This window comes from Falco biarmicus, chromosome 4, assembly GCF_023638135.1.
Source record: "Falco biarmicus isolate bFalBia1 chromosome 4, bFalBia1.pri, whole genome shotgun sequence".
Taxonomy (NCBI): domain Eukaryota; kingdom Metazoa; phylum Chordata; class Aves; order Falconiformes; family Falconidae; genus Falco; species Falco biarmicus.
The window spans coordinates 71475722-71491244 of record NC_079291.1 but is presented as its reverse complement, the minus strand read 5'-3'; positions in this window follow the sequence as shown (position 1 = coordinate 71491244).

Sequence of the window (15523 nt, the reverse complement as noted above, 5' to 3'; positions counted from 1 at the left end):
TTTTTGTAATGTGTCTCTCTTTGAGGAGGTGGGCATCTTCCTAACTGTCTCATAAGGAATTGTGAAACTTCTCATATGATAAAAACAAGCAGTCTGAAATGGGCACAGTGCTGGAAACTAGAAAGCTGTAAAAAGATAGTACATGGCAGACCCTCCTTTAAGAATTTACAGACTGAAGAACAAAACAGAAGTGTGTACACAACTCAAGGAGGATTTAATGCCATCCAGAATAAACCAGCATGACAAAAGATTGGAAGTGGCTCAAGAAAGGGTGGTCAAGCCCTGGAACAGGCTGCCCAGGGAAGTGGTTGAGTCACCATCCCTGGAGGTATTTAAAAGACCTGTAGATGTGGCACTTAGGGACATGGCTTAGTGGTGGACTTGGTGGTGTTAGTAGGTTAATAGTTAGAATCGATGATCTCAAGGTCTTTTCCAACCTAAGCGATTCTGTTTCTATGATGACCATTTCTTTATTGGAGTCTTGAAGAACTGAGCCCTGGGCAAAGCTTTGGATCTGAGTGAGGTCCTTGAGCACACACAGCTGTGAGAACTCTTTAAAAAGTTTTCCAGAATCACAGAAATCATGGTCTTGTTTTTGGGCAATGTGGATTGCTTGATTAAGGAGCATCCCTCTTTATTGAAAGAAAAGAAATTTCACTGGGAGCTGTGCATGGCTGACGGCTCTATAAATCAGACCACATGCACCTCCGGAAACCTAGAGACGGGTGTACATGACAGTTCCCATTACTAGAAGGCCATTCACATCTGGCAGAATTCAGCCTTCTTTTTTTTGTTAATTTTGCATATGCAAGCAAGAAGAAAGTGATCTGTTCTTGCTACATACTCAATATAACTATCAATACAGGTACATAGCAATAAGTAGTAGAAGTACTAGAATCATAAGATAACTTTGGGTTGGAAGGAAACTCAGGAGTTCTTCTAGTCCAACCTCCTGCTTAAAGCAGGGTCAGTTATGAGATTAATATACTTCCAAGTTTTGGGGATTTTTTCAGTTCCCAGCAGATCACAGGTTAATTCCAGCAAAGTGGTAATTTCACCAAGTGTCAGTCATATCTTTAGAAATTCAGGTATTATCATTTTTATATGCTTTTAATTCATGGGTTAACTATGGGAGCTCAGTAATGTACAGTGACAATTCTGTAGTCCTTTAAAATGTTACACTCATTATTATACCACCTTCTAACTTTCCTCATAGTTCTAACAAGTGCTAGAAATACTATTGTTATGATAAGTTATGGATCCCCAATGGAGGCATTTAATTTCATGGTATGTTAAAGGCTATAACAGCCTATTAAAATGGGGTGGGGGGGGAATTTTACTTAAAAAAAATAAAAAAGCAGCAGAATGAAATGCTCAGTGGCATTTCTCCAAGACAGCCATTTATCAAAATCCAAATCTTAGAGATAAGATTTTTTTGAAGTAATACGTTCTTCGGGGGCTTACAATGAGAATGGCGTGTCCATCCTTTTTAGCAAACATTGACTACCACTTCTAATTCAGAAGAGATATCAGTGGCAGCTGAAGGGAGACTAAGCTAATACTGAAGCTCGTATATGATTTTCCTTTCATTATTCTTACTAAAATAGCCAAGGAATTAGGACAATTAATGATTCTTGCTCATGTGTGTGATTATAATATCAGTGCACCAACCAGTAAAGGCTTGTGCAGTGCTTAACTTCGCTCACATAAATAGTCCCTTTGGCTTAAGAACAATGATAAGGCCCTAGTGTTTGTGCTGGCCTTTTGGAAGCTTTCAACATGCAGTTATCCCTGTGTGAACCTTAAACAGCACTCGTAGATTTGCCTGAGAATCTGAAAATAGGTCCCTGTGCCAACGGAAGTGGCAGAGCACAGCTGCATGCTTCTCAGCTTCAAAACCTTTGGGGTTTTTTTGCAGCTGTCTGTCGTAAGTACTTGCTTTGAAGAATGTAAATAACTAAAGATGAAAGGTGATTTTTGTATAAGGGAGAACAAGTAAATAGATGAAAATTTTGCTAAACTCACTGCTCTCTTTAGCTTTCCGAGTACCTGGTTTAGTGCCCACTGGAGCCATCAGGAACCTTTCCGTTGGCTTCAGCAGACACTGTGCAGATCCCTGGAACAGGAGCTGTAAGTGCAAATGAAGAATCCTACAGAACTACCAGAGCTGAAGGATTCAAAAATCTGGAGTAGTATTAAGTATTCATTTCTGCCTGGATGGTATCTTCTGGAATTAGACACAGAGGACATTAAAAAACAGGTTAAAATAAATAAAAAATAAATCAATAAAAAAAACCTCGCAGCCTGAAAATCACTAAAGTCCCTCCCTATCCCTTCCCCAGGAGTACAATTTTATTGTCCTTCATTAATAATATATCATAATAGCACCAAATATGGACTGAATGTTTTACAGTCTGGAGCAACATAGAATCCACAATTTAAAAATGTCAGATAAAATTATAAACTGGTGAAGGGGAGAGCTGGAGAAAGCAAAGAGGTGAAATTTGCAGGTGGTGATCAGATAATGTTGTCACCTCAATTTTTTTAGTACCTCCATGATGTCCTGGAGGTACTACAGTGGGAAAACACAGTTAATAATGGTTTCATGAGCCAAAGGAAATGTGAAGATGGGGGTGTGGCAGCTGGCAGAAAATACTGAGCTAATGGGAAAAAAAAGACTTTGGTCACCATCATTCCATGGTAACAGTAAAAGACTTGAATATGAGGGCAAGCGGCCTCAATTTGGAACAACTCAGAGAGCAAATCAAAGTTTCAGTAGTTAAGGTGAGAAATAATTTGTGACTTTATCAGTGAAGGAGCTGTATGTATAGAGAGAATGTGGGGCTATGAATTGGAGGCAGAATGATTTAGTACAGCAGGATTCTTTTGAGAGTATAATGAGCTTCTGCCCCTAAATTAAAACTTTTCTTTAAAGATTTTTGAATCCAAAAATAACTATCAGGGGAGTTTCACAGAAGCATTAATTACTTTCATTCCTAAATCTGACGGTGATCCAAATTCATGTTCCAACTACCATCCTTTTTCCTTTATAAATTAAGGTTGCAGAGCTAAATTATTGGCTTCAAGGACTGCAAAGGCAATTTTCTACATCATATCTCATTCCCAACTTGAATGTTATATGTAGATTATGCACAAACAATGCTGAAAACCTTTATAGCAGTATCTCTTGAGCCAGTAGACTCTTTGTCTACTAAACAGAATTTCCTGATAACAGTGTGAAATTGTGTGACTGTCTACAGTGGGATTATCTCTTTTCTAACCCTCCAGTGCTCTGTCTTTGGCCCATATTTGACCATTTTTCTCCTTTTCTATAACCCTACAAGTACTATGATTTTATGAGTGGTATTTCCTCGTGGTCCTTAATTATCCTCTTTCTGGTGGCTTTGTGAAGTGTTCTTGTTCAATAACATACAAGACGTGTCTTTCAAACTTATCTTCTGTTTCAGTTATCACTAACTTGGATTGGTTTTTTGTTGGGTTGGGAAAAAACGTTGGTTGCCTGTGGGGATTTTGTTCAAATAAAACAGGGAATTGGTATTGCCATAATTCAAGACACACTCTGTCCACTGGTTGAAATAGAGTATTTTTTTTTCAGACCAAAATTAGTGCTTGTACCTGGGGACAGCTGAAGTTGCTCCTGCCTCATGTAAGGTCTAAAACACCCTATGCTTATCTCTGTCGCAAGATTTCAGTACAGAGGTCCATCTAGCTTCCACTTGTTTCTTTGACATCCTAAATGCTACTCTCCATTCAAGTGTAGCAACAAGGAAGCCATAAAGAATAACAACTGGATGTGAAGGATGGGAGACAGGAATACATTCTGCTGTGGTTAAATAGTGAATGTGCATCTCCCTGCTTTTTGCTGGGACCTCTGGACTGGTGCAATGGTTGCAGGTCACCTGAGCACCATGCTGGCCACCTGCACCTCAGCTGGGCGTGTGTCTTCTGGCAGTGACTCCATTGAAACCAGTATCTGAATGAAGTATGCTTATGGGCAAAACCTTTTTTTTTTTTTTTCCTGTGTAATTGCAATTTACTCCCTTTCTTCTGTTAGATTTTGCTGATGTACAACTGTAATTAAAATATCACAGACCTAAAAATCCTGTGAACAAACAGTAGCAGCTTCTTGGGACTACTTAGCTTGGCACAGCCCTGAATGGGCTGGTTTTGCAGGTCTAGTTCTGAGAAATTACTAGAAATTCTCTTTCTAGAAACTGAGGTTTGGATTTAGCTGAGTTTCAGATGAGCATAGACATCAAAGTAGGTGTTGTCGTTTGTTGCTTTTTATGATATGAGAGGGATTTTAAAGCCCTCAGTGCCTTGGTCTACATGCGTGCATGTCGGTATATATCCTTGCAGTCACCATCCTCCTTGTTTTCACACGGAGTGATAGAGAGTGGTGCTTTGTTCTTTTTCTTTGGTTGTATCATCAGTTTGGAATAGATGTCAGATTTTTTCAGTTTTCTGGTTGATGCTGGAACAAAAGTCAAACTTGACAGGTTCCTGCCCAGCCCTGCTCCCCAGCCCTGCCCCCAACCCACCCACCCCACCCACCCCCCCGCGACTGCTGGCACTGTCTGAAGGCTGTATCTTTGTTTTCCTACAAATACAGTAGCACAAAAGTTAATGTTACTGGTGACCTCCTGGTATAGCGTCATTCTCCCAGAAAGGTATGCTTAAAAATAAGGCTCTGAAAAAAATATCCTCTAATTCTACAACTGCCATATTTTGAAACTTCTGAAGATATTTTGCAGTCCAGAGGTACTGACATCCTACTTCAGTAGTTAACTTCCATTAAAATAACTGGATCCTGGAATAACTTGAAAATGCGGGCTACATTTTTCAGTAGATATTTTTAGGTAATACAATGAAGTTAAGGGGTTAACAGTAAACATAACTTGTATCTTTCACCATTTTCTCACTCTTTGGTCTTGTATTGACTTATTTAAACATCTAATAATTAAGGTTTAAGAAAAATGCACATAAGTTTCATTGTAATCTGGGCCCACCCTGGAGGGCCCCTCATAACTGAGACACCTGAATGGTATAACAGCTTAGCATAATAAAGCTGAGACATGCACATCACAGGCACTTGACTCAAGGCAATGAGAATGTATGGAACTAGCAGGATGAAATCTTTCTTGTTTCCATGCAAATTTTTTCCCAGTCCAATGTTCTTAGCAAGGGAATTCGGCAGCAGCCTTGTTCCCAAATTGTGCATGAGCCCCCAAGCTCTTCTGGCCACCGAATTCTGATTTTCCTTGTTTTTAACTAACTCATCACCCTCTCTGGCATTTGTTTGCTTTGAAACACGTAGATGGGATGGCAGAGCAGCTTACTGCAGTATTTGTACTTATTATTTGGGAACCAATGAGAAGAAGAAATAACCTGGGATCTTTTGCAAGGGAATAGGGAAAGGCTTGTTTACCAGATCTCACGTTTCTGGCAAACAGCTGGCTGTAGTTTTAATAATGAGCTGCCCATAATTGGAATGTATTTAATCCAAGTTAACACACATGCACTAAACTTGCTAATTGGGAATTTCTTTTTATAATAAGCACATTACTCTTGCCTTTTCAAGTAATGTTAACATGCTGATACAGCAGAGAGAGTGCACCTCGCTACATGAATGCAGCTAGCAGGCCCCAGTGCATGGTAATTTTGGATGAAAACATATGGTAAGAGTAATGGCTGAAGTCTGTAGACAGCTTGCCTAAATTACAGTGCATCCATTGAAACCAGGACACATGCTAAGCTGCTGAAAGGAAAGAGATGTCATTAAAAAATGATTCATATACCTTTGCCTTAATGAGAGCTCACACTTGAGGATTGCCAATTGCCTGATCAATAGCTTCACCGCTGCACAAGGCAAAATTCTCTGTACAAGGTGAAATATTTCCATTACAGCAGTGTGGGACTTCAGCATATACACTTTTGCCTTAAAGGAATTTGAAAATAATATATTTTTTTTTATATTTCTGAAACCTGCCTATATTTGAATCTAGTAAATAAACAATCATGCACTGCCATATGGAGCAATTTCATAACAGCACATGGTGAGGTTCTAATGAGTTTTACCATACTGTGCCTGACAGGTGAATTTTCAGCTTTGATTACAGGAGGCCAAAAATAATTCATCCAGGCCAATAAAGTTTGATTTAGATAGGACTCGATTATTTTTGCTATCGGCCATTAAGAACTGTTCTATCCTCATTTTCATTTTCAGGCACATAGCCTGGCAACAAGCAATAATGGATATTTATTGGGCTACCAAATCCACAGAGACTTGTTTACTTATACGAGTACCGCAATCATCAATATTCTGTAGTCCACTGACTGCTATCTTTAAAAGGTGTCATGTTTAGGAGTTGTTTTCAAGCTCAACTCTTAAACTTTAGAAAAGTACTTTGAAGATATTATTAGTAATGCAGTGCCTAGAGACCCCATTATGCCAGCCGGAGTACAAACAGATTAAGAGACAGACCTGACACAGAAAATGTGCAGATAGTCTTTTGTGCTTGTTGGTGAGCCCGACCAGCTCCAAAGCAGAGAAAGCCAGTCTCAGTCCTGCTGCAGGCTGGTGCCCCTCCATCGAATTAATGGCAGCGTGAGCTCTGTTAACGAGACATATAGTGCTATTGAAGTATTATATCGTGAAGCAATATAGATGTTGCTATGCTCAAGTGGAGCTGAGTTCTGTCTACCACAACACTGCATATCTTGGAACAGACAAAAGCAGGTCTGACAGAGGGAGGCTTAGAAACCTTGTGTTAAGCCTGTGTCATAAGCTGCTGCTACCTTGGACCGCACCCTCGCCTCTTGTAATTGAATAACGGCCTTGGGCCCTGAAGGCCAAGTTATACAACCGAGGCAAAGCCACAGAGTTCATTTTAATGAAACAAACAAATATTGTTTCACTCCGCTTTCCACCACATGAAGATGTACGTGTTAGTATAGTGTTTCAGATAGCCCAGTTTCTCTGATTTTCCAGCAATCTAGGGCATTGAATTATTCACGGAAGGCAAGTGCAAAGGGAGGTGTGTGCTGCCTAGACCTCCTGCAGCTGCAAGATTAAGGAACTGTGCTGTAGCTCTTGCCTTAAAATTTGTAATAGTCTCTTCCTTGGTGCTCCCTAAAATACCTTCGTGGTCATGGGAGGCTGGTGGGTCTCAAGCTTCTAAGATTTCACCTTAGTACTAACTACTGATTTTTAGATATCTTAGGTGAAAAGGCATACTGGATGTCACCTTGATCTCTGAGGCCCTTTATTCCCATTGCTTTGTTCTTCACTGATCTCCTCCTCCTTCCTCTGATGTTCAACAGGTGAAAAATGAGCATTCATGACTTTTCACAAAACTGGCAAATAGGTAGGCATGCCATTGCTGCGTAGTGTGTGACATTTTATGCAAAGCTTTATCTCTGACCTTTTTTTCTTATCCTTGGTTCAATTTCTTTCTGCCCTGGGGTTTGAGACAATGAAAGTTAATTATGGCTCCTGTTAGGCCCTTTGGGGGGTTTGGCTCTTCATATGCATCTACACAAAAAAAGTGACCTCGAAGGTCCTTTTCCAACACGTGTCCCCTATCCAACTTCATCTCCTTTTTCTTCTTTTTCTTTCAGCAGAAATTTTAATTTTCTATTAACTGAGGGTCATGTAAGAATTCAGTTTGAATAACAACAATATCAAATGAAAATCTGTCTATTTATTATTTTTGAGGGAATAATAATCTTGGGAATTCTGCTCAAGAAATTCAGAATTCTTTGCCTAAAATTGGGATTACCTCTGAATCCCAAAGTGGAAGTCTAATTTGTAAATGTATTCCCAAAGATGCTGAGGTTCAGACAGATCTTTTAGGTCTCCTATTTAAAAATTAAGTAAAAGGGGCTTCCGATGGTTTCCAGAATTAATGAGAGAATGACTTGGGTATTCATTTGAAAGTAGCACCAGTGGCTTGCAAATACTTTTTCTTTGCATTCATGAGCTGTGTTGCAGTCTGGTGTCCTACTTAAGGATTAAAAACTTAGGATAAGCAAGGAGCTATGAAATTAAACCAGCATATAACTGAGCCAATCTTAGGTAGTATCTCTGAGGTAATTAAGAATGGAGCAACACAGTGATCAAATCAAGGTTGCAATTAAAACAGAATCAACAGATCAATGGGTTCGAATGAGCAAATCATCATATTAATATAGCAGGTAATCAACTAGAATTAAGAGGTTGGCACTGGAGGGAATTTCTGTTAGTTTGAGTGTTAAATTGCAGGGAGAGACAGGGAAGAACCCATTTTATTTCAGCCTGAGAGTTGACAGCAGTGATCATTGACCTAAGAAAGAAGCACCCGCATGATCTTCCTGATCCTAACTTTATACCTAGGGTTTTCATCCAGTGTTTGTGACAGTTTGATTTGGGTTCATTTTTAGAAGGTGAGCTTATCAAAACTGTTTTATTCTAACTCATGGTTTTACAGATTTACTAGTTCTTATAGGTTATTGATCTCTAGAACACTAGAGAACCCACTTGTGGTTTTAACCATCATCTCTGTGCTCAAATTGCATACCATGGCAGCATTTGGACTGTCTGCTGTTAACCTCTATTGCTAAAGTACCTTGAACTCCAGTTCTGAAGTAGAACTCATCAAACAAGAAGAGGTGGTCCCTTTTCTAAGGTCTTACAACTGAAATATAATGTAATAAAAAGTAGTCAGGAAATCTCAGGGAACATAGTAACTGGTTTAGGTATGTGAATACATAGAACTTAAAATCATAGGGTGATTCTGGTTTTCAGATCAGGCAACATCTAGTTTTGTTTTCAAAAATAATCTGTATCAATCAAGCACAGCCTAGATATGAAAATACAGCAAGAAATTTGTATTATGAACATACGCGGGCTTCAGGCACTAGTAAGAGATAGGTGGAGTCTGTGGTGCAGAGACTGAACTTGAGAAAACCAGTTGAGAAAACCAGACTAATTCATTTATGTGGATGTGCTAAAAAAATACGGTTTCATGAAGAGTCTCACTTATGAAATGTACAGTGTCGGTGGTGCTGTTCTACATGGCTCCTTCAGCATCTCATACAGTGCTGAAGCTTAGAGGCAACCTTTCCCTGCAAAGTGGCGTTTCTGCAGTCAGTTTAGCCCCTTCTTTTCCGCAGCTTTGGGAATGCCCATCTCTGAGATCTCCACCATCCTGTAAATTTAGTTAAAATACATTCCTAGTCTCAAAAGTTATTAGGGGCATACAGATAGTGCAGTAACACAAGGCTTGTCTCATTAGGTAAGAATAACAAGATCTTTTTACGTTTTGTTGGAATAAATTCACATCCTGATTGAAGTATGAATCTTCCCAGACTCAACTAGAATGTGGGCATTCTCTGCAATTCTTTTAAAATATTTTGCCAAACTGGTTAATTTCAAGATTGAATCACATCTTTTCACTGATACAAGCACAGGTTTTAAACACAGAGGTAACTCATATGTGCCTGTTTAGTATGATAAACTTGTTTTGCCTTTCCTGTGTTAATGGGGATGCCCTTTTGGAAAGATTGTAAAAATGATTATGTGAAAAAGAGATTGTTTAAAATTCAGCATGATCTGGGGAGCTGGGCTATGCTTCTTTAGTCAAAATGGATGCCTACAGATCTTGCCATCTTAATTCAGAGACCAGATGCAACACAGGTCAATTTAATTTCATTACTGTCAGAAGGTCTTCTGAAAAGATTATAATGTTTGCAAGCCACTGCTTGCCGCAAGGTGATGCCACATGAGAAGGGTTCACTGGGGACCACATGCTGGAGTGAAATTAATTAACCCATGTCAGCAATGGAGAGTTAAAAGCAGGCCCATAACTTCTTCGATTGCTCACCAAAGGCAACATAATAATCAGTTTAAATTTCTTATGCTGTTAAGAATCAACACGTAAAAAGTTAAATAAGTAGTTTTTTTAAAAAACTGGTGGACATTGTGACAAAAAGGAAAGACTGAAAAAGTAAAAGTAGGCATATTTTTATTTCCTCTCTTTATGGTAAGTGCTTACTAAGCTTAAGCTAACAGAAATGCAACTGCAGCACTGCATTGCCCATGATATCTAATTTTCAAACAGACATAAATACTACAGAACAACTTGTCATTTTAAAAGGGTAAACAGAAAAATCATATAAATTAAGTGACATTTAAGAAGTTCAGGGTTTATATCACAGCCACCAGGGAAATCAAAGACCTAAGGAAGAAATGTTTCTTTAGAGCATTGATGTAATCAGGCTTGGGAGAGAGGAGTTGTTTTTTTTTTTTCCTAAATGATTGTCCAAATAACCTAGAAGCATAACTTTGGACTCAGATTGTCACAAAGGATTAGCTGTTTCTTTTTAATTATGGACTCTGCATTTGGAATTCATTTTTAAGTGGATTGAAAATTAGTTCACTAAAGCAGTAAAAGGCTAAATGCAATCAAGTGGCTGTAAGAAATAAAAAACCCCACCGAGGCTCTGGGTTTTTGAAAACAGAAGAAATAATGGCACAGCAGCAAATATGATTTTGGGCCCTTACCAAAGTGTTTATAAAGGCATCAGAGCCTGCTTTGGAATAGCGGAACACTTTGATCACCTCCGTAGGTCCATCCAGAACATTTGCTGTAAGTTAAGACTGTCAAATGTTAATGAGTAGCTTTGAAAAAAGGCCCCCTCACCCTGGTGAAGGACCTTGAGGTGATGAGTTAGGCACCGTGGTGTTGTCTGCGACTAACTGGAAAATACGTTGACAGCAGAGTCGCATTTGAACTGTTCAAGGATGCTCAAGGCCAAGCGCTGCTTAGGCTGGGTGGTTTAGTTCAGGACAGGAGCAAAGGGAGTCTCCCGCTAAAATACAACTTTGAAAGGATGCATATAGCATAAGAGAGGTTCCCCTGAAGTGATTTGGGCGTTAGCTGCACCCCTGGTGAAATGCAGCCTGGGAAGGGAATGGCTCCCACCTGCTCCGCGGCAGTGGGGTAGATCCCGGCATGCAGTCAGGCTTTTTGGCTCACTGAGACTTGATCAGGCCCAAAGACCCCTGCCAAAGGCACACTCCTGTTCTGGGACAGGGCAACAAAACCAAGCTCTTGCTGTAGCTGATCAAAGGCATCCCTCGGGCGTGTTAGTGACTGAGCAGCGCGGCATCTGGAGCCGGTACTGCCTTCATGGCTTGCTCCAAGTGCAGGCTGCAGCAGCTGCTGCTACATGGTATAAATGCTGTTTCCTTTTCAGTCTGCAGTCGGATGCTGCTGTATCAACAAGCAGATGATGAGAAGAGCAAGCGAGGGGAAAGGTCACCTCCCTTACTGTCACAGCACATCAAACAGCTAGCTGATATTTCTAACCCACAAGTGCAGGGATTCATCGTGCTTATCTCCGAACAGTGTTCTGCGCACCAGACAGCAGTTAGGGCCTGTCCTCGCTGCTAGCATTTATCATGTTAGAAGATGACCTTTGAAGGATCAAGTTACCAAACACTGCGCTGGCCGCAAGTTTTCCATATGTATAGCCGAGAGCTTGCTGGAATGCAGTGTTATGCCAACTTGCTTAGCCCAAATGGGACCAGAGCTTCACCTCAGTACAGACCATGACCCATTCTTTGTTGTATTATCCAATTAGCCAGAGTCATTAATTCGTCTCTTTAAGGTCTTGTTCTAACAGGAGACGGTCTTATTGCCAAGATAATCCCTAACATTTTACAAACGTAGCATTATAAACAGTTCTGATGAAAGGCAACCTCAAGGGGGTTGACTAATCCTCCCCCTATCCTAAGGCAGGATCAACAGGACATTTAAGCTTTTCATGAAAGAAATTTGTCTAACCCACCTTTAAAGAGAACCTAAAATTCTGGGGAAAGGGCTGGGTTATAACCCCTGTGCCTTATTCTGTCTTTCTCTACAGCTTTTTTTTTTTGTGGTTGTTTGTGGGTTTGGGGTTTGGTTTGGTTTTGTTTGTTGGTTTTGGGGGTTTTTTTTTGGGGGGGGGGGGGGTGGATGTGCAGGGAGTGTTGATTCGTTTTATCCACCAAATGTTTGCTTGCAGATAGTAGAAAGAATATATTTATCCATTGCATATAAATAAGTTATTCCTGTGTCTTAATAAAAGATTAGCCAGTGGCTTAGAGTCCATTAATGAATAAGCTGAGGCAATCTCTAGTAACTTCCACTGATGTGTTGAGCTGTCCATATACATACCATTCTGATGTATCTTGTACATAGAACAGCTGATTGTTCACTTAGAAATCAAGTCACACCCACATTAAATGGAATAAGTGTTCAAACAGAAAAAAAATCTTTAACTTAAAGTCTCTCCGTTCAAACTTGTTTTTCATGAATTTTTTTAATAGAAGCTAAAAATTGTGCCGCTTTTGTAGACTGCTGTCTGAAAAATAGACTACACTCACTTTTCTCGAAGGCATTTTACACACAGATTTTGTGCAACAACTATATTATGATGTTTGGGAAGCAGAGCTATGATCTTTCCTGGTCCTTGTTTGCTTTTTATCAGTGACGTCTCTGACCTAGAAGATTTGTAGCGCTCTCATATACAAAATTATTAGGATGTCAGCAGAGAAAGTGCGAGCTTTTTCTGTCCTGAAGGGTTTCATAAAATGTTATGCAACTGTCTGTTACAGATGGAGTTGGTAACACTGCTTACTCTTAAGGTAGTCCAGCATTTGGCATTTTCACTTGCCAGATTTTAATTATTCAAACTAAAACTTTTTATGCAAATATTTGCTTCAGGCTAAATGTTTCAGAGAACTTTCAGGAAAAATAGTTCAGCTGCATCCAAGAGTACAGAGATCTGAGGAAAGGAAGAGATTAGCTTTTCCTCATGATAAACAAAATATTTCAATGATTTAATTAGAAAGGTTTTTTTGCTCTTTGTTTAAAAATCGGCAGAGAGATTTGTTCTAACATCAGAGCTCTTCTCCAGCTCCTTGAAAATCCAAGCCTGGAGTTTCTGAAAAATCTCAACCTGACCGTGCTCAGTGGCCGTGCATTGGAATAGAGTCCGTGAGTTCTCCCGGGAGCTTCTGCCATCGGCCTTGGAGGGACCAAGGTCACGGCCATCTAACAAACCGGGTTCATTTGCAAGAACAGCCAAAGGAAATCGTAGTAATTACATACACTTTCTGTCCTGTAGATATCCAGCCCAGAATTGCTCTTTCTTTATTGCTGCCTACCGATAATCTGGTGGGAGTGGGCACTCAGGTTTATGCAGCATCTCTCAGCAGAGGGGAGGGGAGATGGCTATTGCCGGGCATCCAGGTGGCTCCGAGCTGTGTGTGTTTGCTTGGGTTTGTTCTGGGTCTTCGACTGGGATGCATGAGTCATACCTTACAAATCAGCAGCTGAATTTATGTATTTTAATGTAGATATAAATATATGAAAATAAAAAGTTAAAGTTGCTTCAGATATGTTTATATTTGGCTGTTACACCTCTGACAACCTGACCAACACTCTGCAAGAAATGGGCAACGGCAGCTTTAGTTAGGACAAAGTCTGTTGGCAATAACTTGCAGAGGGGTCTGGTGAGGACAGAGCAGGGATATGGGCAAGTGCTTGCAATGGTCTCAAGCTTAACCATGCTCATCTGGTTATTCTAATGTTCACTTGAAAATAAAACAAAAGCTCTCTGGATTGAGTCCAGAAATTGTCTGTGTTGAGCATCACCAGACTGTAGGGACTGTGCAGGACTTACCCTGGCAGCTGGAAAAAGCAAATGCAGAGACAATTATGGTGTTAAGCACTGAACCAGAGAACAGGGAGACAGTGAAACCCTCTCTGCTTTAAGCACTTGATCCCTTGTGATGATAACAGTCTGGTTATTGTTGCCAGACATCTCATCACAGCCAGTGGTAGAAGTCTGTGCTATGTGCTCAGGTCTCTGAGACTCCAGCTTGAGGAGTCTTTCTCGCTTGATAGAATTTTGTGATAAGTTGTTTCATGAAATTTAAGACTGTTTTGTCATTATGAATACATACACAAACAGCCTCGCTCGGGTTTGAAAAGGAACCAGCTACCTAGCATCTCCAAAGTTTTATGCTGGACTGTGCAACCTTAATAACCTTCTGAATTATTAATTTTTCAGAATGTCATATAGTTCTCCACATTCGTATCAGATTGGAACCACAGGGGAAACTTGGGCAGTAGGACACAGTAGCAATTATCCTTAGTGCTGCTTAACTATATGATAGCTTAGCTAACCAGTTTTTGCTTTAATGGAGATTGAACTGGCCAGTGTTGCTTCAGAAACTTGTTTTTTTCAACCTTTGGTTGCACTATTGTGCAAAAACGCCACCTCCAAATCAAACTGCTTGTTACCACACACAGCAAACTCTTGACTCATTTGTAGTTCTGTAGCACGGAATTGCATGGCCTTAGGCATCTGGGTCCAGTTGAGACATTCATTACTTAGGTCTCAATTTATTGTCGTTAGATGAAGGGCTATTAATTAGCAGTCGTTCTGATAGACCAGTAACGTGTAAGTTTTTCTACTTAACATTTGATACCACCATATTTGGAGTGGAACATATGATATCCATTTTGTTCTTGAAAACCAAAAGTGATTACTTTGTAAATCACTGTAGAAATCCCTCCTTTTTAAAAGGAAATGATGATGAGAATGCTGTTAAAAAAATGAGATGCCTGTACTGGTGTTACAGGCAGGAATTTGAGACTGGGAGTCTGCTAGCTGGTGCTTGAGCCTATGTCTGTGCAGCTAAAGGATGTGGCTCTTTAGAGGTTTACGGCTGCTGGTAGGTAGAAATTCACAAAATACGCAATTTTTTTGCTGTTCTTCTGTTGCATCCAAAGTGGCTCTGGTTAAATTTAAGATGGGGGTGTTTTCAGAATCAGGAGCTTATGCAGAGGGGTTTTCTGGAACGGAGTTCTGAATCAAAGCAAGTATGTCTGCTTCTCACAAGGGAAAATTAAATAGATTAGTTTAAGTAAATAGGGTTTCAATTTAACTTGGAAAGAGTGTGGGATTTGGGTAAACATTTACAGGGTTGTTTTTTTCCTTTTAAAAGAAGGTCTGTCTTGTACTATTAAAAACAAAAAGTACTTTTCTCACCAAGGAAGTATCTTCCAGAATGTAGGACAGGCTTTGTAATGCACCAGATGATAAAACAAGGAGTTTTATTTCAATATGTCTGTCTCCACTGTGTAATGTACGTTAGTATGTGTAATGACTGCAGGGACTGGTTAGATGTGTGATAGAACACACAGCACTGTGTTGTTATCTTGTTTTAATTACATGCAACATTTTTCTTCAAAATGAAGAAAACAATAGAGACAATAATCCGTGAGCAAGCAGATATGTGGATGCAAAAGAGATGCCTACAGTATTCCTCTGTTGGTAGTACCAAGAAGAAAGGTCATGAAAAGCCCCATAAATAGCCTCTATTACCCAGAAAGAATGCCTCAGTAAGTGTCTGACAGAGAGATCCCCAGCTCCCAGCAGCCATTAAAGCAGACTTTCACTTTCAGAC